Raw genomic sequence first — 23,631 nt, 5'->3', positions numbered from 1 at the left:
GGTTCAAAGATTCTTAGAAGCAGCAAATAAAACCACAGTAACCAAAACCACAACCACTTTCTGTTTTCTAAAACATAATCTATTTAGGTGTCTCTGGTGATTTCTTGTTGCCTTTTAGAAAACAGCTGTTGTCACAGAGAAATATATTTCATGAGTTAAATTCAATGCAACTTTAGAGGAAGTACACATTTTACATATTTCCTCAAGGCTTCATATTAGTGTCTATTTGTGGGTCAACCGTTGTTCTACATGAGCAAAATGTCTAGGTGCTTTTCTGCTTTTCACAAGTGAGGACAACTCCAAAGACTCAGAATCTAGTTGGGCTCACAACCTGCAATCGCTATAAAGAGCACAGAGTCTCTCTCGACATGGTCAATATGCAATACCACTGGATGCATTGTCGCTAATATCATTCATAGATTCTTGAACAGCTCCCAGCTTAGCAAAGCGCATCCCAACCACTCCTGTGAGTAACATCAAATCAATCTGCCACCACAGTGTTCTCATTATTTTAATGCACTATAACTGCACAGCCATGTGTTTCTTGTACATTTAATTGTGTAATAGTGTGTTGTCTTACAGCAAATATGAGTGCCTAAGCCCGTACAACCAAAGGTACCTAGTCTTGGTTCCTACTGAAAATAACACAAGTAATTCATTGTTCAACAAATGCACATGATAAGGCATGATGCTTGTGCCTGAAGTCTTGTAATGAAGCATGTCCAGCACCATCAAACACAAGGATATTGTGGAACATAATGCTATCCCAGTAGCTCTTGCTGTTCCAATGTCCCGATAGAAAGAAGTCCAGCTCACCAGTTTGTGTTCACAAATTGAACCTGAAGACTTGAAATTCAAGGTTTGTACTTCCCAAGTACTGCACTGTTGAAAATGCCCACCTTTTGCGTGGTATTCCCTGAAAGTTTTGCTTTCACCGCCCTATTTTTGCTTAACCTGTTTTTGTTTAGGACTCTGCACACTTTACTTCTGGTAACCAGTGGTAAACTGTTTGTGCTCTCCCTTCCAAACATAATAAAACTTGTATATAGCTAATTGGCACATTTAATTTACTTCCTTAGTTCATGGCGCTACATATTAGGCTAATATATGCTCAACTGGCACACAAGGAAGGTTGGTGAGATGTGTAAATAATGGGATCTAAGGATGTGTGTGTAAAATGTATTATATATGTCTTTTGAAGCCCCGGTGAAGTCCCTTGTGGCAACAAAACGCACTGGCTGGGCTGTTACTGCACGTTTTTAAAGAAGAATAAAGAATAAAGACTGAACATAGTTTTGCGATCAGCTGCATCACAGTCTCCTTATTGGATGGCACAGGACTGACAATACTGCTTCAGCATTATGTACACTTGAAATTGTGTTTGTTGAAACACTTCTTGTGATCAATTAATGAATGGAATTGAATTCTTGAGTGCTTCCCTTTTGTGAGGTTTACCATATGTACTTATGTTCTACACGTCCTGCCAGTGAAAATCCCCCAAAGTCGTTTTCCCTGTAGCAAGGCTAGCTTTCCCATAGACTAACAATTGGTTACCTTATTACGCTTAATAAGTAATAACTTCAATTTGGGAGCAGATAAGTACTTCTCCGCTCATCTGAATTGTTATTTTAAATCCTCTTTGATGGTGAAGTCAGATTTTAAGTTCCTATTCTGAAAGTGCCACTTTTAGAAAGTTGGCATTTTTCTGCCTAAACCAAATTTGCCTTTCTGTCAGTGTCCAGGGTCACATCACTGTTAATGGCTCTCCTGCAGTGTGAAATGCATTTTTGCAGACAGTGGACAAAAGGGCTTTGGGTGTTGGGAACGGTGTTCCATTTCTGAGCAAGATGGCCAGAGGTCTGTACTCAGCACTTCCTGAGCTTCAAAGGGTAGTTTGAGGGCTTTACCCACCACCTTACTGCCTAGTCATTTGCAAATGCAGCACAAACCTGGACCTGCTCTCCATTTGCTCTCCTCGACAGATTGAAGTTATACCCAGGGAAAAGGGAAATGCTGACCAGAACCAGCCTAGGGTTAGACAAAGGCCAGCACTTGGTATAAAAGTGGCACCCTCAAAACCACTCATCAGAACGCTCCTGGCCTGTGGATACTCAGAAGAAGGACTGTCCCACTGCCTGAAGCCTGATGGAGGACTGGGCCTGCTTGCCATGAACTGTAAGTAACCCCAATGGTCAGCTGGCTGACAGCCTGTTTGAGGTACAGGGACACATCAAGCTTCCACTGGCTTCTGTTGCAACTGCTCGGATGATCGGAACCAACTAGCTCTGCCTGGAACCTGCTGCTGGAGTGAGTCCTAACCCCCAAGAGGCACCCTCCTGGTCCTGGACCCTTGATTGATGTTATTGTGCCCTTGTCATACACTGCTGATGACCTCATAAATTGCATTATTCATGAAATGTTGTATGACATCAATGATAACATCCCTAATGATATTATGATATCTGAAATGGCATCTTTGATGACAACACTATGCATGGAGAGGGTGAAAGTTATAGTTTCTACAGTTAACTATAACTGCTGATTTTTTTTTTGATTTTTCTTTTTAGTTTAAAACATTTTCACTATCATTTTTACCTAAAAATAATATCACTTACACCTTGTAAACCAAGATATTATTCCCATACGTATCACGCCACTTTAACCTTTGTTAACCTTTCTTTTTATAATATATAATACATATATAAATATGTTTAATGTCAAATTGGAGAAAGCAGGCCTTTCACAGCAAATTAAAGGGTCTTCTTCAAAATGCTGGACATTGTGTTTGTAGATGAGGATGGATCGAAGATGCACTCTATTTAAAGGCTTGGCTGCTGGTTTCCGCCAGAGGGGAATGGCCACAGCCCTTTAGGCAGGCTGGATTTCTCAATGGTAAGAGGGGAAAGGCAGGAAAAGGTCACCAGCTTCAGAAAGCCCTTCTCTTCCAGTCCCTTGAATTTGGGGGTGTGAGGAGTCTTATACTTTTGCTACCCTGCCTTTGTTAGGAGTACATTTCTGACCTGTTCAACGGTGGAAAGGGGTTACAAAGAAATGTATAAATACTTGCAGCCCTGGAACTCCCACTCTCCACAAATCTACATTGGAGCAAATCCTATTACAAGTGCAAAAACAACTTTTGTGAATTCAAACAGAGGTTTTGCACTCAATAAAATGCCCTGTGGCCTACGGAAGATAAACTTTCACATGCAAATATCTTTCTGAATCTGACTGTTGGTCTGGAGTTTCTACTCCCATTGTCTCAGGCTCGTCTCATTTCAGTTACTGTTCAAGTATCTGTCAAGTACAACCTACTTGTCCAGATATTGTAAGAAGGAGATTTGGCAAACTCATGCACGTGTGTTTAATGTCACACTTGCTTGAATGAGCCATTTCACTCACATTGTTACTGGGGTGCCTTGCACAGAGCTGTATATTACTCACACAGCCCCAGCAACTGCACCTCCTAGAGTGAAACAAGAGAGTCCCCTAGGTGTTGATCAATTTCCAGGTGTGGCTTGGCCGATTTTGTAAGGAGTAAAGAGTTCCTATTAGATTAATTTGTTCTAATTTTTAATTCATAACCTAATTTACACTGCAAACCATATACACATGATGGTATCACAGCTTTACCAGTGAGTATCTACCTACACCCCTGTTTCAAGTCACAGAATTGGCCTTTCCTCGGCTTTCCAGGTGCTTTGCTCTGAAATGAACCGCAAATCATTTTACTTTTGATACAGTCTCCATTTTAGATAAACGTTACTCTTAAAGGCTTACAATTAGCAACTTCTGATATAATAAACCTTACAATTTTTTAGAACTGCATCGCTAACATCTTAGGTACTCACCACACCGATTTGAAACTACATGGCTTTTTCATGACCAAAAAAATGCAAATACTAACAAAGAGTACTTGATCATAGCAATCATCAGTTATGGGTTAACTCACGTTTTTACAATGGGTTTTCGAGACACTTTAATCACTGATAAACGATGACTGTTAGTGAAATTTTGTTTTGTGAGCAAATGGAAACAATTTAGCAGAGTTCGGAATTTCTTTTAAAAAGTGTCAATGGTCTGAAAACTGCTGCTAAGGTGTCAGCCAATTATTTTCTGTTTGAAATGGTGTTCAATGACTCTTTTCAAGTGGGACTGGCCTGGCATTGTGCCAGGCCACCATGGTGACACTGGGAGGTATTAAATATAGACATATTTTGCATTATAGCTTTTTAAGGTACCAGCCATGCTAAACAATTTAGATGCGTTCATATATGTAGTTCCAAAAAACAAACATTTCTCATTGGTCCTGTGTTACACACTTAAAAATGTAAATGTTTGTTTGCAGCTATATCTCCACTAAGCAAAGAAAATATCTACATTCACCTTTAATGTATCAGGCTTTGCTCGGTTTGTTGTCAGTTCCAGAGTATAAGGTTTCTGTACTTTGGGCCAATATTACCTGCGGGGTGGGAAGAACATCTAATTACCTCATGCAGATGGTTCTGCAGTAGTCATCTATAGCTTCCATGCCTCAAATATTTGCTGGACTAAGGTCAGGATGGAGGAAGAGGATTATTTCTGGTCTCGTTGTGCAGCTTTGAGTCCATTCTAGACCCTCTGATGTGTGTTCCGAGAAGGTGTTGGCAAGCGTTTACTGTGAAAAGGGCTGACTTGGTAACCATGAGGTGGGTCCAAACTCCTAGTAGAACTATCCTTTCAATTTCCTTGACTTTTCCTCGAACCATGGTGAGAGAATTTGGAGGTCACAAAGCAAGTCTCCTAGTGCTTCTATTACTTTACGTTGCTGAGAAAGTAGACATGATACGCTTCGTGGACACCTACTGATCCATTTGGGTGTACCAACCAATGACCTACTAATTGACCCCTCTAAAAACAAATGCAAGATCTGTTGCTCCACAGAACCACACAAGAGATCAACGGAGAAAAGGAGAGAGAGCAAGCATCGCTTTGCTTAATGATACAATGGGTACCTGTGCTTTGCTGAAGAACTGACTCTCTGCTCCACCTGCTGCATGATAACCTGGAGAGTTCTCAGTACCTCTAAGAAGTGTTTTTATGTTTTAATGGGTTTTCTCATGCAGCCGCGTGCTGCAGAATGTTATGTACTTGGGAAATGCAGCCTTGCGCTAAGAATGTTACAGGGTGATTCGAGAAGGAGACCTCGGCAGTTGCGGAGAGTCTCCCTCCCGGTCGGTCTTCAAATAAACTATTTCTTATTACTTCACTGGCAACGAGCTTTACGACTGGGAGGAGAGATAGCAATTCCTGGTTGACGTGGGCACAGACAACGCCGGCTTTCCTACGTTTCCGGCGCTTCTTATCCGGTGTCTGTTGCGGTTCCTTGCGGCTATTGAAGAGCCTGCCTTACTTCTGTCTGTGTTTTTTTTTTCTTGTAAAGGAAACGTAAAAGGATTTAAAAACATTTTTAAAAGGGGAGGAAACTTAAAACGCTGTGATGGATTGACATACAGCGTCATCACGCTTGTGCTAGTTACTTAGCAACGAGGTACACGGAAGACTTTCAGAGCGCCCTCGCTCTCGTACAATTTGCCTAGCAACGACCGTACTCAGCGAGCTCTTCATGAGGAATATGAGCTTGTTATGAGTTTTGGTTGCTTGGCAACAATCGTGTACGGCGATCATTTTCAGGAACACTAAGTTACCTCTCCGCTTTCGGTGTTAATTTTAGCAAAGAACTTTCCTTTGGATTCCTGCAGTTTTCCGCGGATATCCACTACACCAAAGCCACAAATCATCTGATACCTAAAAATTATGCTTGTTAGTCACTTGGCACCACTATTAGTGTGATTTTTGCTCTTAAGTTGCTCTGGTTACCTTGCTCATTATTTTGCTTGATTTTTTTTTTAATTTTCTCCATCTGTGGCATGATGGAAGGTTTTGCAGCACAGTTTTTTTTTTTAACAATCCTGCGAACTTATTACGCTCGGGGAAGACTAGAAGGAAGGCTTTGAAGCTTATGTCCTGGCTGTGGGAGGTGACATCTTTACAGCATCTAGGAAAGTAGCCATGCTAAAACATTGTTTGAGAGCAGAGGGAAGGCGCATATTAAAGCATTTGCCTGATCCAGAAGATGAGGATGATCAGGACAATGATGAGTATGAAATCGCGGTGGAACAATTGGATGCCAACTTTGGAAAAAAAATGTAGTAGTGGAATGATTTAAATTTCTTAGGAGAAGCCAACTGCCAGGTGAATCGGTTGAAAGTTATGTGGCCGGTTTAAGAGCTTTAGCATCTACATGTAACTATAAAGATTTTCAAGACGAAATGCTAAAAGACCAGTTGGTTTTGAAAGTAAATGACAAAAAGGTACAGGAGAAGTTATTGAATACAGAGGACCTAACACTACAGAAGGCCATAGACATACTAAAGAGAGTGGAAATAACAAATGAGGGTTTGAAGGAGTTGTCTACTTCTATTGGGACTGTGAATTCTGTCAATGTGGACTATTCTAAATTTAAGAAGATGGACCAACCCAGCACTTCTGCAAAATCGGATGGGAAAAAAATGACTTGATTTGTTTTAAGTGTGGGCTTAAGGGGCACATTGCAACTGATGCATGTTGTCCTGCGATTGGACAAGTTTGCAGGAGATGTAAATCCAAGGGACATTTTGCTAGGGTATGCAAGGGAAGACAGATGGGTGCAAAGAAGAGTAAAGGAATGATCAATTCGGTAGGGAGTGATAACGATGAGGTGGCTGGTCAACAGTTTATATTGCAAGTGGTGGATGGGGGAGTGTAGGTGCAGGCGGTCCCCACAGTGTCATCAGTATCAATGGAGTGGAAATGTTGGTGATGGCTGATTCAGGAGCGCGGTACACACTGATTGAAGCATGAAATCAAACCACTGGATGTACATTTAGTAGCATATGGGAACAAGCCTATAGAACTAGAGGGGTACATGGAGGCCATACTGGAGTTTCAAGGGACTGCCGTATCTTCTAAAGTGTATTTTGTGGAAAAAGGTACCAATCTTTTAGGCTGGCCACAGCAGAAGGATCTTGGTATTAAATTGGATCCAAACCATCCTGATCAAGTATTAGGAGCAGGTACTAACGTGAACAATGTGCAGAATGTCAATTTTGAGGAGGAATTTCCACAAGTGTTTAGGAAGGGTTTAGGCAAACAGAAGGGATTGATGCATTAAATCATACTGAAGCAAAATGCTGTTCCTAAATCTCACAAACCACGTTCTGTTCCTATGGTATTAAGGGAGCAGTTGCGACAAGAATTATTAAGGTTATGTGAGCAGGATGTGATTGAAGAGACTGAGGTGGTCATTCTGACCCTGGCGGTCTTTGACCGCCAGGGCGGAGGACCGCGGGAGCACCGCCGACAGGCCGGCGGTGCTCCAATGGGGATTCCGACCGCGGCGGTAAAGCCGCGGTCGGACCGGCACCACTGGCGGGGTCCCGCCAGTGTACCGCGGCCCCATTGAATCCTCCGCGGCGGCGCAGCTTGCTGCACCGCCGTGGGGATTCCGACCCCCCCTACCGCCATCCAGATCCCGGCGGTCGGACCGCCGAGATCCGGATGGCGGTAGGGGGGGTCGCGGGGCCCCTGGGGGCCCCTGCAGTGCCCATGCCACTGGCATGGGCATTGCAGGGGCCCCCGTAAGAGGGCCCCTACATGTATTTCACTGTCTGCTGGGCAGACAGTGAAATACGCGACGGGTGCAACTGCACCCGTCGCACAGCTTCCACTCCGCCGGCTCGATTCCGAGCCGGCTTCATCGTGGAAGCCTCTTTCCCGCTGGGCTGGCTGGCGGTCTGAAGGCGACCGCCCGCCAGCCCAGCGGGAAAGTCAGAATTACCGCCGCGGTCTTTCGACCGCGGAACGGTAACCTGACGGCGGGACTTTGGCGGGCGGCCTCCGCCGCCCGCCAAGGTCAGAATGAGGGCCTGAGTCATCAAAATGGTTGGCTCCAGTGGTGATTGCAAAGAAGGCTAATGGGGATATATGTTTATGTGTGGACCTTTGAGATTTGAATGCAGCAATTTGAGTAGACAGACATCCTTTACCAAATATTGGAGAACTGTTGTCTACGGCAAAAGGGGCTAGTGTATTTTCCACATTAGATTTGTCATCTGCTTACCACCAGATAATGTTACATCCAGAGTCTCATGCGCTGACGTCTTTCATCACACCGGAGGGAGCTTACAGATTTAAGCATATGCCTTTCGGTTTGGCATCAGCGTCAGTGGTTTTCTAAAGAGCAATGCATCACTTGTTGAAAGACATTCCACTTGACACATATTTTCAGGATGACATTTTGGTGTTTGGCGGTGATCAAGCTGAGCATGATTGTACGATGAGGACGGTCCTTGGAGTTTTGAGGGAGAGTGGTTTAACAATCAGATTGGAGAAGTGTAAAATGAGTGTACCGGGGGTAGAATACTTGGGTCATTGGATAAACAAAGAAGGTATTTCTCCTAAATCAAATTTGATGGCAGCAATTGAGAATGCTCTGGCTCCAGTCAACAGGGACCAACTTAGATCCTTTTTGGGTCTAGCGGAGTAGTACTCAAAATTCATTCCAATGTTTGCGGATAAAACGAAACACAAGGAAGTTATTGTGTTTGAAAGAACGTTTTGTGTGGTGCGATGAATGTGAATCAGAGTTTGGGTTGTTGAAAAGGCAAATAGCTCCTGCTCTCAAACCTTTTGACACCGGAGAACGCACCATCATTAACACTGATGCTAACTCTGTGGGACTTGGTGCGGTGTTGTTGCAGGTTAGAGAGGGTAAGGAAGTAACTATTGCTTATGCCTCCAGACCTTTGAACTTGGCAGAGAAAGATTATTCAACCATTGAAAAAGAAGCCCTGGCTTGTTGGTGGGGCGTGAACTACTTCCGCAAGTATATGTGGGGAATGCCCTTTGTAATTAGATCAGATCATCGACCATTGATTGAGGTGTTCTCAACTAAAGGCGCAGGTAGGGTTACTCCTAGGATTGCTCGATGGGTGGCAAGAATGTTGGAGTACAATTATGTGTTGAAGTATGTACCAGGAAAGAGGAGTGTATTGGCAGATTGTTTGTCTAGGCTTCCCGTTCAGACAGAACTGAGAGAAGGGGATGAACCAGAAGAACTCATTGCTGTTGTTGAAATTGATGTGTGAAATTTAACGGAGGGAAGGATTTCTCATGAGGAGTGGGTAAATGAAGTACAAAAAGATGTTGTTTTACAGGAGGTAATGAAATATGTTCAACACAGTTAGCCATCAAAAGGAGATGCTTCCATTGATGCAGAATGTTTTCGTCAGGTAAATGTAGAATTATGTGTGGAAGGGGGTGTGGTTTTGAGAGGTGAACTTTTAGTGGTTATAGTTGTTCTGCGTGAACGTGTGTTGAAGCTTGCTCACGAGGGACCTTTGGGGATGAGTGCGACTAAAAGACGGATTAGATCAGAATATTGGAGGCCTGGTTTAGATAGAGATGTGGAACATCATATTAGGGAATATGTTTTGTGTGCATGGAGTGACAAGTCTCAAAAAGTGGTAAAAAAACTCTTCTGTAGAATCTGATAAGTCTAATGGTCCTTGGAAGAAATAGCTATTGACACATTGGGTCCGTTTTATGTGTTGGGTAAGATTCCTAAGTACGCCTTGGTTGTTGTGGATTATTTTTCTCGGTGGCCTGTAGTAAGGTTTGTTGAGAATGTCAATGCCACAAGTGTGGTGGAATTTTTGATGGATTTGTTTGACTTGGAAGGAGTTCCTGAAACAATTGTCTTTGATGACGTGGTGCAGTATGTGCAAAGTTATGACATTGAACACATAAGAGCGTCTGTTTATTACCCACAAAGTAATGGTTTGGTGGACAGGTGGGACAGAACTTTGAAGGATGGTCTACAATTGTCAATAAGTAATGGAATAAATTGGCGAAAGGCAGTAAAAGATCTGATTTGGTGGTACCGTACAACTCCTCATGTTGTGACTGGGAAATCTCCTTTTGAGCTTATGAAATGCAGGAAACAGAGCATTATTTTTCAAAGGTGTGGAAAGGAAGAAACTAGCAAGAGATGTGTTTGGTGATTTCGTGGTTGGAGATATGGTTTGTGTGGTGAAAGGTGGAAAAGTCAATAAGTGTGATTCTAAGTTTTCAGAGCCTTTGGAGGTTGTGAAGGTGTACAAATATTCCTTGTTGTTGAGTGAATGGAATGTGTGGAATCGCGGAAAGGTTGTGAAGGTTCCGGATGCATTAGATGAGAGAATGTATCTGATAATGCCACTAAATCATTGACTATTAAGAATGATTACCATAGAGTGAGAGTGCATGATAAGTCATTGTTAAGGTTGCCAAAGAAATTAGAAGACTTTGTCATACAATAGGTAGTGTTTTATTTATAGTCAATTTGCATTATTATGAGGAAAGGGGATGTGTTATGTTTTAATGGGTTTTGTCATGCAGCCGCGTGCTGCAGAATGTTATGTACTTGAGCTATGCAGCCTCGCGCTGAGAATGTTACAGGGTGATTCGACAAGGAGACCTCGGCAGGTGCTGAGAGTCTCCCTACCGGTCGGTCCTCAAATAAACTATTTCTTATTACCTGCACCGTGCCTCGGAGATTACTTCAAGTGTGTATACTTGCATGGAGTTTCTGTGTGACTGAGGGACACAGGTACCTGAGCAGATTTCCACCACTGACGTCTTGGTCTGCTGTGACCAGCTTATAGGTTGCTCGGGAATCTTATTCTTGATGACTGGTGAAGTCTTGAAGACATCAACAAAAGAAATTACTAGAAATCCAAGTTTTGACTTAGATTCTCTATTTTGCTGACATCTTTTCAGGCTTCAGGCGGCTTTTGAAGGACAACAAGCCTCTCAAACGAAGTAACTTCAACAGCAGTGAGACTAGACTCACCCAGCTCAGAGGTTTCTCAGCCTGACAGAAATTTTGAACCAAGGATACCTGGCTCTAAGGCTGCCTCACTAGATATAGATATCGGCCAAGGGCTCCAAAGAATTGAGTTCCTTGAAACCCGCAGAAAAATAACAAACAGATGTCAAGTATTGTGAGATATGATGACTTCACATTGAACATTGCACACCAGAACCCCTGTTATCCTGCTCAGAGATATTTATTGAAGTTTCCTTGAAGAAAGGACTCACACTCAGTTTATCCGAGGACCTAGAATCCTCCTTTGATGCAGCCTCCTGCCTCAGCCACCTTAAGTAACATAGCTTCCATAATAGTTTCAAAAGTAAACACCAGCCCATATCTCATGCCAAACTATGAAGGTTGAACCGAGGATACCCTTTGGAGAAACTGGTTTGCTTTTGTATCTCCTTACATGTAGACTGTGTAGGAGCTCAGTCACCCTTCACATCACATCCGCATCTTTCCGATTACATTTCGTACAACTATCATACTTAGATATCCTTGAACACTATTCATACAAAAAAGGTCTTTCCATATTTCTAGGGCTAATGTTATTTTTTTTTAAAACATAGATAGCTACTCTGTGTTCTTTTTTCTCAGGTCCTGATAATCTCACTATTTCACTACTCACGAACCTCTTATTCCTCAAACGTTCTTCTTATTATCTGTCTCCCATTTCTTTATGATTCACTTTCCCAGTCTGCTCCAGAATATCCTCCAGAATATCTCCAAGCCCCATACTCAACTTTCAGTTCCATTTCTCCTTTCTTCAGTCTGCTCAATATCAGCTTTCCTTCCCTCCTTGCCCATATGGATTCACTAAGGAGAGAAACTAGTGGCGAGTGAAGGTGATGACCAGGAGGCCTCTACACAGATTGGAGGCCAGCAGCAGAAACAGCGTGGTCCTTTCAGGGTCCAGCAACTCGTATTGCCTCTTAGGCTGAAAGTCACTCTGTGAATGGCAATGGTGCTTAATGATAGATTTTGAACTTAGTTCATGTGCATGAACTTAGTCAAGACAACTGCATAGTTGCCTTGTGTGCCTGGTGCTGAACTAGACAGCAGAGCATTGGGGCACATGTCCTTTCATGGCAGAAAAATATTTAGCATCCTTTGAAGGGCATGGATGCACAATATAACCAAGAACACGTGCATACCTTAATATTTAGGGTTAAAATGACATCTACAACTTCACTAACTCGGCCTACATATCTGTTTCCCCTTTTGCCTTGGTCGAAATGTAAGGTACATTTTCGGACTATGAAGAATCAGAAAAAGACATAGACTCTATCTAAACCTGGTCTCCAATGGCACAATGACAAACACCATTTGAGGCACTAAAATATCACAGCGCCTCATCCATATCATAGACCTCTGTCTTAGACTATCATTTACATTCTACACTTACTACCAGCAGGAAGAGCTGATCCCATTTTACTCATTTACACTATGTTCAAAATACAGGTGAGGGGTCTCACTCTTGGTTTAACTTAAGATAAGTGAACCTGAACACTTTACCTCCTGTAGAATGCCTGAATCCCTATTTTCATGAACTTATACGTTGTTGCGATGCTTCATACGTAACGTTTCCACATTGCCTGTGGTCAGATCACTCTTTGGATACCGCACTATACAAGACAGACAAAGAAATCATTGTGGGGGCAGCTTTAGTGCTGGTGGTGTCTTTACGCCCTTGCCCCTTCCATGACCTTTGCTACGTATGTATCCCTCACTAACAGCCTCCAATGGTGACCCTCATCTCTTTCTAGCCCTCTTTCACATCTAATTATTTTATAGTGCTATTCATCCCAAAGTAGTGTGTCAGAGAGTTTTTAAGTGACGATGAATTATACAAGTGTGTATATCAATGTATAGGAAAAGCTAAATAAGACATTGAGGGTTAAAATGTGCAGGAGCCATATATCGTCTACACTGGTAGGCATTATATGTTAAGAGAACGTGCCCTAAAGAAACACAAAACCAGGCTTTAAAAATGTAGGACTGTAGTTGGGATTGTCTGGACTGATAAGAATGTGTCACTGCAGAAAGAAACCGTTTTTAGTAACCTTAGCATAACAAACGATTGGAAAAATAATCAGTTTCTAAACCTAGGCTTTCCAGGTTGCAACTGATGACCTACAAGCAGTGCTTAATTTGAGCCGGTGGTTTCTGGTGCGGACACCGGTACTTATTTTTTAGGGTCGGCTCTTTTCTGTTTTCTGCATCAGGCATTTACTACGAGCAAAAGACACACATGGGAAATATGAAGGAAGAGCAAAACGAAAAAGCGTCACAAAGAGAGAAAGCAGAAAGCTGCAAGAGTGAGCTGAAAGGACAGGGAGTGGCTGTAAATGGAGTAAAGAGGCCCGAGATGGCTTCAGGAATACGCTGTCTCAGCATTCAGTGCTTGCACATTTAATTGCAGCAGCAGCGTGTTTCAGAGGAGAGCTTTGGGCACCGTCACGTTTTTATTTACAAATTAAGCACTGCCTTCAAGTAAAATCAAGATCGCTGTGCCAAAGGTATACTTTCTACTTAAAACACAAAACTGAGATCTACATGTTACGCTGAAGCAGGAACATAAACCCTCTATGCTACTTTATGAAGAGTCAACACATGTGACTAGAAAAAACTTGGATCACTCCAGCAAGTATATTAATCACCGGGGTTATTTTATCATCTTAACATTTTATTATCTCCTGACAATGGGCTTTGCAGCAGGTGTCTTTAACCTGGAAAGATATTTTCAAGTACAGCTCACCCCTCCCGTTCCCCTGAGCTTGGCACCTGGTGCAGCGGCACCAGTTACACCACCCTAAAGCAAGCACAGCTGCTGGGTGATCCTGAAGCTGCACAGTCCACTGCTCTGATGCTTGCAAAGGATTATTCTGTTCATTTCAACTTTTATCATTCAGTTTCATCAGTCAAACGAAATGCGCAAGTTAAAGACTGCTCGACCTAGCCCTAGTTATAGCTTCTCTCTTAAATGCAGATTACCTGAAGCGCTATGCAGGCTTATCTCTCCATTTAACCAAATACCGCTGGTTATGCATGTAAATTAGACTGAGCTAATTTAACAATTACATTTCATCTCCAAATCTAGCTCAAACTTTCAGGGTGAGAATAACTCACCTAAGATTTACTACATTTATTCTGAATTTAGCTGTAATGAATATTTTGATGTACAAATTTACATAGTTTTTCTTCATACGGCTCAGCAATTCTCTCCAGGATTCTTTGCAGGATTGGATTTGCACTTTGTACGGACCCTTCTCAACACTTTCTCACACATCACATTCCCCCTTTCGTTTCTTTTTGTTTCATTCAAAACAAGAGTGTATTGTGTGAGTTTCTGTCCAACCCATCATCTCTGAAATAAACAAGGCAGTGTTCACAGTTTGCCTGAAGGGCTACGCTAAGGGAGGAGCCAGAAAATTAAAAAGCCCCACACTATGGACAAAAACTCTTATGGCACCAAGCAAATGAAGCAAGTAATCATGCCCCTCCCCAGAAGAGCTCTCTTGTTGCTTCCACCCAAGCATCAATCCATTCATCATTTCATCCTTCCGCCCGCCTGCTGATGCCCACCATTTCACCTGTACATTCTGTCATCCATTCATTGCCTGATCCATCAATCACTCTTTCACCATTCCCTCCATCTGACCAACCACATCCAAAACGTATTCATCACCCCCAAACCTACCCATCCTTCTATATACCCATCAAACCATCCACCCTTTCACTCATCCATCTCTCCATGCACCCTTTGCTCATTCATCAATTCATCCATCCTCTGTTATTCATTCATCCATCCTTTTGATCATCCATTCATCCACCCAGGGACGTATTATCCTTTCCTTGTGAAAGGAGAGGTGCCATGGGGGTGACGAGCAGTGAGGGGGCGTGAACTGTGTTGCCGGGCTGGAGAGAGCCTGCACAGGCTCCCAGTCTGCCTGGGAGCACCTTGGCTGAGCGCTCCAAGCCAATCCTAAAGCTGTTCTCTCAGCACCATCATGATTGGCCGCAAGGCAGGTTGGGAGCCTGTGTCGGCAGTGATGATGAAAAGATGAGTGGCGCGGTGCAGGTCGGCAGATCAGGTAAGTTTACAAAAATGATTTATTAAATATATCCCCTACCCCCCTCGCAGGCCGCAGCCGCCCCACCCATTGTGTGCGTAGCAAGCCGCAACTGCATCCACCCCTTCACTCCATCCATTCACCCTTTCACTTCATCCACCCATCCATTATCCCTTTCACTCAGCCATCCATCCTTTCACTCATCCATCCACACTCCCACTCATCAACTCATCCATCCTTCTATTTACCATTTCACTTATCTATTCATTCTTTCTCTCACTTATTTATGCAGGCTTTCACTCATCCATCCATCCATTCACCTTCCCTTTTGCTCATCCATCCATTCTTTCACTCATCCATCCATCCACCCTTTCATCCATCCATCCGTCAACACTTCCATCCATTATTCAGCTTCCCTTCATTTTACTTATCCATCCTTTCTTTCACTCACTCATACACACTTTCATCCATCCACTCTCCCTTTCACTCATCAATCCATTATTTCACTCATCCATCCTTTCTCTCATCCATTCATCCTTTCACTCATCCACCCATCCATCCATCCATTCATCTATTTGCTCATCCAGCCAGCCTTTCACTCTATCATCCTACCATCTATTGAACCTTTCATTCAATCCAGCCTCCATTTCACTCATCCATCCACCCTTTCACTCACTCATCCTTCCATCCTATCATCCATCCACCTTTTCACTCATGCATTCTTTCACACATCATCCACCCTCCCTTTCACTCATCCATCTATTGTTTTATGCATCCACCCTTACATCCATCCTTTCACTCAATCATCCATCGATTTACCCATCCATCCTTTCACTCACCCATGCATCCACTCACTCAGCTTTGTCTTCCAAGTTGCAGACAGAAGAGGCCCCAGCATCCATCATTTCACTCACTCATCTATGCACTCTTTCACTCTGTCCATCATCCACCCTTTCACTCCACCCATCCATCCATCCTTTCACTCAGACATCCAAACTTTCCCTCACTCATCCATCTATCCTTTCTCTCATCGTCCATCCCTGTTAACCTATCCATCCATCCACCATTTCATCCATCCATCCACCCACTCCCTTTGATTCATCCATCCATTATTTCAGTTATCCATCCATCCAACCTTTCTTTCATTCATCCATCAATTTTTTCACTCATCAATCCCTACACCCATCCTTTCACTCATTCATCCATCCACCTACCCACCTCCCTCTCTCCCATCCATCCATCCAGCCTTTTCCTCACACAGCCATCTAGCCATCCTTTCATCCTCTCATTTTAACACCCACCCACCCTTCCACGTTATTTTATTTACGAGGTTTTGTCTGCCGAGTTGCAGACAGAAGAGGCTCATCATGAACCCCAACCCCGGCTGTAGCTGCTGAAGCTGGGGTTCACGAGCCCGCTGACCCATGCTAATTTATTTGTCCAAAGCAGAGGAAGTCATACATTCATACTGTGTAACTGTCAGCTTTGGCGCACCGTGTAGTGATGTGAATCCTTGATCTACCATGAGGTCCCATGGGCACAGCCCCTCAAGGGTTTTATCGGTACAGACTGCTTTCTAAGTGCTCCAACCTGGAAGTATTGACTTGAGGGACCTCAACGTTACCTCACCGGTCACATATTACAGAATATTGACACAAGTGGCACATCATGTTATGTCTATGCGCGTTTCTCATCTGGCACGGGTCACCGAGCTCGGCCAAAAGTACTGTTTGCGCATTCAGCAGTTCAGTAACGACCCGGAAGAGGAAGAGGGACCAGGAAGTGATGATCTGATCACCTACCAGAAATCTCCATCACTCAGGCTTTCCCTCCACCTCAGCCTCACTCTCTAGAGAGATTCTGGTCAGGCCTTGGCTTGTGGCTTGGTGATAGATAACACATTATTTTAGTCTGGTTTTCTTTGGTGACAGGTAAGGACAGGACGGCGGTGGCTGTCAAGGGAGCCAGCATCCACGCATGTGTCTCTAGAGTTGAAAAGTGCGCTTGTCTTATCGGAGATGGACGGCAAGTGATCACAGCATTCATGGTTCACAGAAAATCTCCCACCTACAGAAAGAGGCCCACAGTGACAGGCACATGATCTGTCTAACCCTCTCATTTGGGCATGCATCCATATTATTGAAAAATAATGTTGAACAGATGTATTGTTAAATAGGTTTGCGTATGTGTTTTACTGTTTCCCAGTTTAGTGATTGAAACAATGCTTTATGGGTGATATTTAGATATGTATGGTAACCAAATACGCAAACTCATCTGCGTGCTTGTGCCAAATGTGTTTTCCCACAGAGCTTGCCAAGAAGAGTGTCTGCATCAGACAGAGACATCCTGCTGATTTGGTGTTATTTTTTTCCATAATGCTAATAACACAAATAAACAAATGTGAGTTGGCAGCACCTTCTGGAGTCTGGCCCTACAAGCTGCTACCTCAGGCCCTCTGTTCCAGTGTGGATAAATGCAATGCAGCAGAGCCTGTAATCAGGGCCAGCTTTAGCACTGGTGGACCCATGTGCAACAATCTTTTATAGCGCCCCCTCCCCCCCCACATTACATCCTCTCGGATCACCGGACTATCACAGCCTTCCATAGCACCTCTCTCACATACATTTCATTTGCTTTAAAGCGCTGGTAAAGGCTGGTTTTACTAATCCACTCAGCTATCCCCATAAAATATAAATCTGTTCTTTGCAGCAGGCAGATTAACCCTCTGAGCCACTTTATGGTGTGTCAAAACTGCCACTGGACAAAACTCAGTTCTCTGTCAGCAACATTAATCACAAGCATTGTCTTGACATTTTTATTGTTGCCTGACAGTTGGTGCACACACTTTGCTTCAGGTGCTTTTAAATTGAAAGTTATTGCTAAACTCAGCCTACCCTTCCCCCGAGGTCAGCACCCCCCCTTCAGGTCAGCGCCCAGCGCTGCGACCCTGCCTGTAATGGGGTCTATTAGAGTTCCTCCGGGTGAGTAAAGACATCAGAGAAGCAACGTTGCTCCACACAGAGCAATCCTGATTCCATGTGTGAGTACATCACCCAGCCCAAGAGTTCCCTTTGCAGCCTGGCACTTGTAGGCCTGTTTATCCCGTTGTAAATATATGACTGGGGAAGGGGCGTGGCCACGCAAGATGGCCGGTTGTAAGCGCCTTTGAGAGGCTCCTCGCGTCCCCGGCAATATCATTTCACCATCCTGCTCAACCAGGACCAATGGCCGAATCTGCCGATTGCTGAACCCCCCCCACCCCGGTGTCCGGGGATTTGGCGGGCACGTTCCCGGCCGCTAAGGACCGTGGGCTAGTTTGGAGGCAACGGCTGGGGACTCGAGTAGCTGGGTCGCGAGCGGCAGGCCTGGTAGGTCTGTCTGGCATTGGGAGAGAGGAGAGCGGAGGAGAAGTGCCGCAGGCAGGCAAGGCAGCCATTGGAGGACGACATCCTCATCTGCCTGACATGGCTGGGGGAGGTTAGGCCACGAGTCAGCCCAGGGCAGCGCGTCCCGGAGACGCGAGGGCCTGACATGAGGACATTTCGCGGCATGCTGCCTGCGCTGTGGCAATCAGAGTGCCCAGGCCCTGGAGAAAGGAAATGTGGTGAGGAGACACAGAGGGCCTGGAGTGAGTGCAGAGTGGTAGGCTCCAGCAACGTGGCTTTGGGACTGGCAGGAGGCCCTATCCTGGTGCTGGGCTGGCCTGCAGGGCCCAGAGTGAGCTGTGCTTTTGAGTGCGGGGGCCCGCTGTGCACACGTGTCCCGGAGGGCCTCGCAGACGCATGGTGAGACTGGCTGCAGTGTGGTGACACCAGGGCCTGGAACTGCACGTGGGTTCTGGGTCTCTGCTGAACCCCTTTGGATGAGGGGGTCCCCCCTGTTGCACTGAGGCTGGGGGTGTGGATCTGAGAGACCGGAGACAGTTGGTGGTCGCCTGGCAATATTTGGCTAACAGGGGTTGTCCGTCTTACCCCCGTGACTGAACCTGTTGACGGATTCTGCCTGTTGTGCTTGGAGAAGGATTCTGAGCGCTCCATACCAGACCCCAGCCTATGGGTAAAAGTAAGCGATGTGCCCCACCGCAGGGCAATACGATGGAGCTGTACACCACTGACCCCGTCTATGCAGCGGGAGATACGCCTGGCTGGGCACAGAGAAGATTCAGGGTTGGGTGTGCCTGCTGGGGAGCCCTCGAGAGTGGAACTGCTTGCTACAATTCAGGGATCCAGAACGGCCATTGAGGGGAAGATTGAGTCAGTGGCAACTGAGGTAAATCTCCTCCCGACGGACCTTTGGAAGGTATCTGACGGGGTGCAAATCACAGAGGGTTCAATTTCCAAGCTCCGGGCAGAGGTTACCACACTGCGGAAACAGATGGTGGAGGTCACCTCCAGAGCAGGGAACCTCGAGGCAATAGTGGAAGATGCAGAGGGCAAGTCCTGTCACAACAATGTCCGTCTCATTGATTTCCCGGAGCAAGTCGAGGGGTCTGTTATGGAGGCATTTGTGGAGCACTGGATTTGAGAGGTGTTGAGGCCCGTCGGACTGTCCCCACTGTTTGTGATTGAAAGGGCGCACTGTGCGCTGATGGCTCCCCCCACCGGCCTGGGTCATCTCCATGATCCATCATAGCCCGAATACTCAACTATAAAGACAGAGACTGCATCCTTCAGGCTAGCCGGGAAATGGAGTCTGTCCACTTTGACAATCATAGGATCTCAATATACCCGGAATACACTAATAAAGTACAAAGGTCTCGGAAGCGATTCTTGGAGGTCAAGGCTAAGTTACGTTAGCTGAGAATCCAATGCATGCTGCTGTATCCCACCCGGCTGAAGGTCCCCTTTGGCGGCAAGTCCCATTTCTTCAATACACCAGAAGATGTGTGGAAATGGCTGGAGTTATGGGACAATGTACCTCGGGAAGGTGCCAGATCCTGGAAGAAGGGGGCCGGGACCGCTTGGGGACCCACAACTCGAACTGGAGGTCTCGAGAGACAGCCGGGCCCCAGGAGTTGTCGTCGGGTGGAGGGGAGAGCCCGACTAGGATCGAGATCCAAGAAGACGGCACAATGGCACTGACGGACCGGGATGTGACACCTAATCCAACAAGGACAGCTGTTGCAGAGGACGCGAAAATGAACGGCACTGCCACTTGATTCTATTCTTCCTAGATGTGCTGTGTACACCTCATTTCTGATGTTCTTCTCTGTCTTCTCTCTCTCTGCCTGCTCAGACTCTGCAGAGGTGGGGTATTGGAGGGGTGGGACTCGGAACAGCATGGGCGCCCTGATTTGAGATGTTTTTGTCTACCAATATGGGACACTATCTGCTACAGGAACGGTGATGGGAACGCCTCTCTCCATTATGGCGGTGATTCTAACCGCCATGCGGTTACCGCCAAATGACCGCACCGCGGTCACAAGACCGCGGCGGCCATTCTGGCTTTCCCGCTGTGCTGGCGGGCGACCGGCAAAAGGCCGCCCGCCAGCACAGCGGGAAAGACCCAGCAACGATGAAGCCGGCTCCGAATGGAGCCGGCGGAGTTGCTGGAGTGCGACGGGTGCAGTAGCACCCGTCGCGAATTTCAGTGTCTGCTAGGCAGACACTGAAATTCTTTTTGGGGCCCTCTTACGGGGGCCCCTGCAGTGCCCATGCCATTGGCATGGGCACTGCAGGGGCCCCCAGGGGCCCCGCGGCACCCCCTACCGCCATCCTGTTCCTGGCGGGAGACCCGCCAGGAACAGGATGGCGGTAGGGGGTGTCAGAATCCCCATGGCGGCGGAGCGCGCTCCGCCGCCATGGAGGATTCTCAAGGGCAGCGGGAAGCCGACTTTCCGTTTCTGGCCGCGGCTGAACCGCCGCGGTCAGAATGCCCAGCGGTGCACCGCCAGCCTGTTGGCGGTGCTACCGCGGTCATTTGCCCTGGCGGTTTTTACCGCCAGGGTTAGAATGACCACCTATATGTTGTAGGCTATGCTTCAGAGGGCTGGGGCGAGGCTGTGGGCCCTGGCAGCATGGTACTTAACGGATGAGCAGTGGTTGTTGTTCCAGTTGTTATACTGCCTGTCCTGGGCGGGTTGTGTTGGGGTTTTTGAATTGTTCAGTATCGCTCCTTGTTTTAAAAGGGGGATGGATTCAAGCAGTGCATATGTGATTTCATACTAAACACACCAGAAGCTGGAGGGCACGTGAGGGCAGCTGGTCAGGGGGAGGTGCGGCCTTCCAGGGCTGGGAAAAGGTAGCAGGTCCTCATGGCTGGACATACGAATATCTTAACCTGGAATGTCTGGAGTTTAAAGGGATACTCCAAATGTTACAGGGTACACTCGTTCCTCCGTCGCAATAAAATACAAATAGCCTACTTGCAGGAGACCCATCTCATGGGAGATGAGGTTCAGCGGTTGAGGACGAAATGGAGGGGACAATTGTTCTCCACCACTTACTCCTCTAATGTGTAGGGGATTGCTATCTGGATTGCACCTGGGGTACCCTTCAGACACATTTATAGTGAGGCATATATAGAGGGACGCTATGTACTGGTTCAGGGGATGTTAGATGGCAGAGAGGTTATACTGCTTAACACCTACGCACCCGATGTGGATAATAAATTATTCTTTATGCGTATGCAGGAGTTATTGGAGGGTAGTTTCGGAATACCGATGTTCTGAGTCTGGGATTACAATTGCATCCTAGATGGACCGGCACCTGTCCGACAGGGTACTAAACCACTGATGTCATCCTCACTTACGGTCGTTATGCATAATCTGGGGCTCAGGGATAGCTGGCGGGATCTGCATCCGGAGGGTCACGAATACACATGCCATTCACTGACACATAACACTTATAGTCCATTGGATTGCATGTTAGAGTACCATTGATCTGCAGTCCTTAGTGGAGGTGACACATCTGGGGAGGTTCCTCTCTGATCATGCGTCAGTGTTATTGGGGTTACAATGGGGTCTGCCTATGCAACGTGTACGCAGCTGGCGCATGCCCCTGGATTTTTTAACCGAGCCAGCATGTCGCAACACTCTGGCAAGTACCCTTATGAATTATCTGGAGGCCAATTGGAGCTCTGTTACCACCAAGGCGCTAGGCTGAGAGGCCCTTAAGGCTGTCATGCATGGGGCTTGTATGGAGTGTGGCACCAACTGGAGGCCACTTTGGGGGCTAAGGAATGCCGATTGGCCATTCTACAAGGCTCTGGGGAGACATCACAGGAGGTGTGACAGGAGTTGCTTCAGGTTCAGAGGGAAGTGCACACGACTTGGGACTCACTAGATAGGTGGACACTTAGGGTGTATCGCCAGTGACTTCTTAGGGAGGGAGACAAATCGGGGAAACTCCTACCATGGATACTACAACGAGAGCAGTAACTCCCCCCGATATTGCAGGCCCGTACACCCAACAGGGATCTTGTGACTAATCGTCAAGATGACCTAGGGGTATTCGTGGAGCACCTCCGTAGACTAAATAGTGCCAGAGCAGTGGGCCCACTGGGGCAGGTAGAGGAGTATCTGGAGGGGGTAGGGATGCCCAGACTGCCTCCGGGGCTTATGCAGGAACTGGAGAGTGAGATAGACATGGAAGAGTCAGGAGTAGCTATCCAGGCCCTCAGTAGATCTAAAGCTCCGGGCAGGGATGGCTTTCCTGCAGGGTTTTATCAAGCCTATTCTGTCACTCTGAGATGGAAATTATTAGAGGCCCTTCATGAGGGCCGAGACAGCAGGATACTGCCAAGCATGATGAGGGAAGGTATTATTTGCCTGTTGCCCAAACCTGGGAGAGATGCTACTGACCCGTCATCATACAGGCCTCTCACAATGCTTAATACAGATATTAATATACTATGCAAATTATTGGCATCAAGGTTGTCAACAGTGGTCCACACACTGGTACATGCAGACCAGTGTGGCTTTATGCCGGCATGCAGCACCTCTCCAAATCTTCGTAGACTCACACATGTATTACACAAAACAATGGACATGCCTCTAAACTGGCTGTGCTGGGGGGATGGGATTTGTCCCTGTCTTTTGTGGCTGGGTGTGACTCTTGTATACCAGCCCTTCGGTTCGTGTTCGGATTGGAAGAGACCTCTTGGGGGAATGTGAAGCAGTACCAGGCAGGGCTACCCCCCCAATCGCTGCCACTGTTTGCCCTTGCCATCGCAACCTTGGCGATCCTCCTGAATAGGGATATGGGGTAGTGGGGCATTAGGATTGGTGATTCCACACATGTTCTTTCTCTGTATGCAGATGATGCATTGGTATATGTCCATACACCTGTCCGGGTGGTACCTGTCTTGATGGGGCTCCTTGAGACTTTTGGCACAGTTTTTGGCCTCCGGGTCAACCTTGGGAAGTCACTCCTATGACCCTTGGGTAGTCTGGTGGGGGTTCCCGTCGATCGAGGGTTCCCGTCAATCGATTGCCTGAGCTTGACCTCCACTGGGAAACGGAAGGCTTTAGATATCTGGGTATATGGGTGGCCCATACTGAGGACATGTATTAATGCTTAAATGAAGACAGAGTTATGACAAACCTTGAACGCTCTGTGGCATTTTGGAGTAGGCTCTCTTTTCTGTGATAGGCAGGGCAGCTGTGGCGAAGATGGTTTTTCTCCCACG

General features: G+C 46.1%; 1 protein-coding gene across 3 annotated transcripts in view; it reads right to left on the bottom strand.

Annotated features, from left to right (window-relative positions):
• CLIC5 (chloride intracellular channel 5) overlaps positions 1-23,631 on the bottom strand; it is a 584,489-nt gene that overhangs the window by 78,282 nt on the left and 482,576 nt on the right. The window lies entirely within an intron of this gene.

This window comes from Pleurodeles waltl, chromosome 5, assembly GCF_031143425.1.
Source record: "Pleurodeles waltl isolate 20211129_DDA chromosome 5, aPleWal1.hap1.20221129, whole genome shotgun sequence".
NCBI classification, from domain to species: Eukaryota; Metazoa; Chordata; class Amphibia; order Caudata; family Salamandridae; genus Pleurodeles; species Pleurodeles waltl.
The sequence above is the reverse complement of the archived record's forward strand: the minus strand, read 5'-3'. Positions and strand labels throughout refer to the sequence as shown.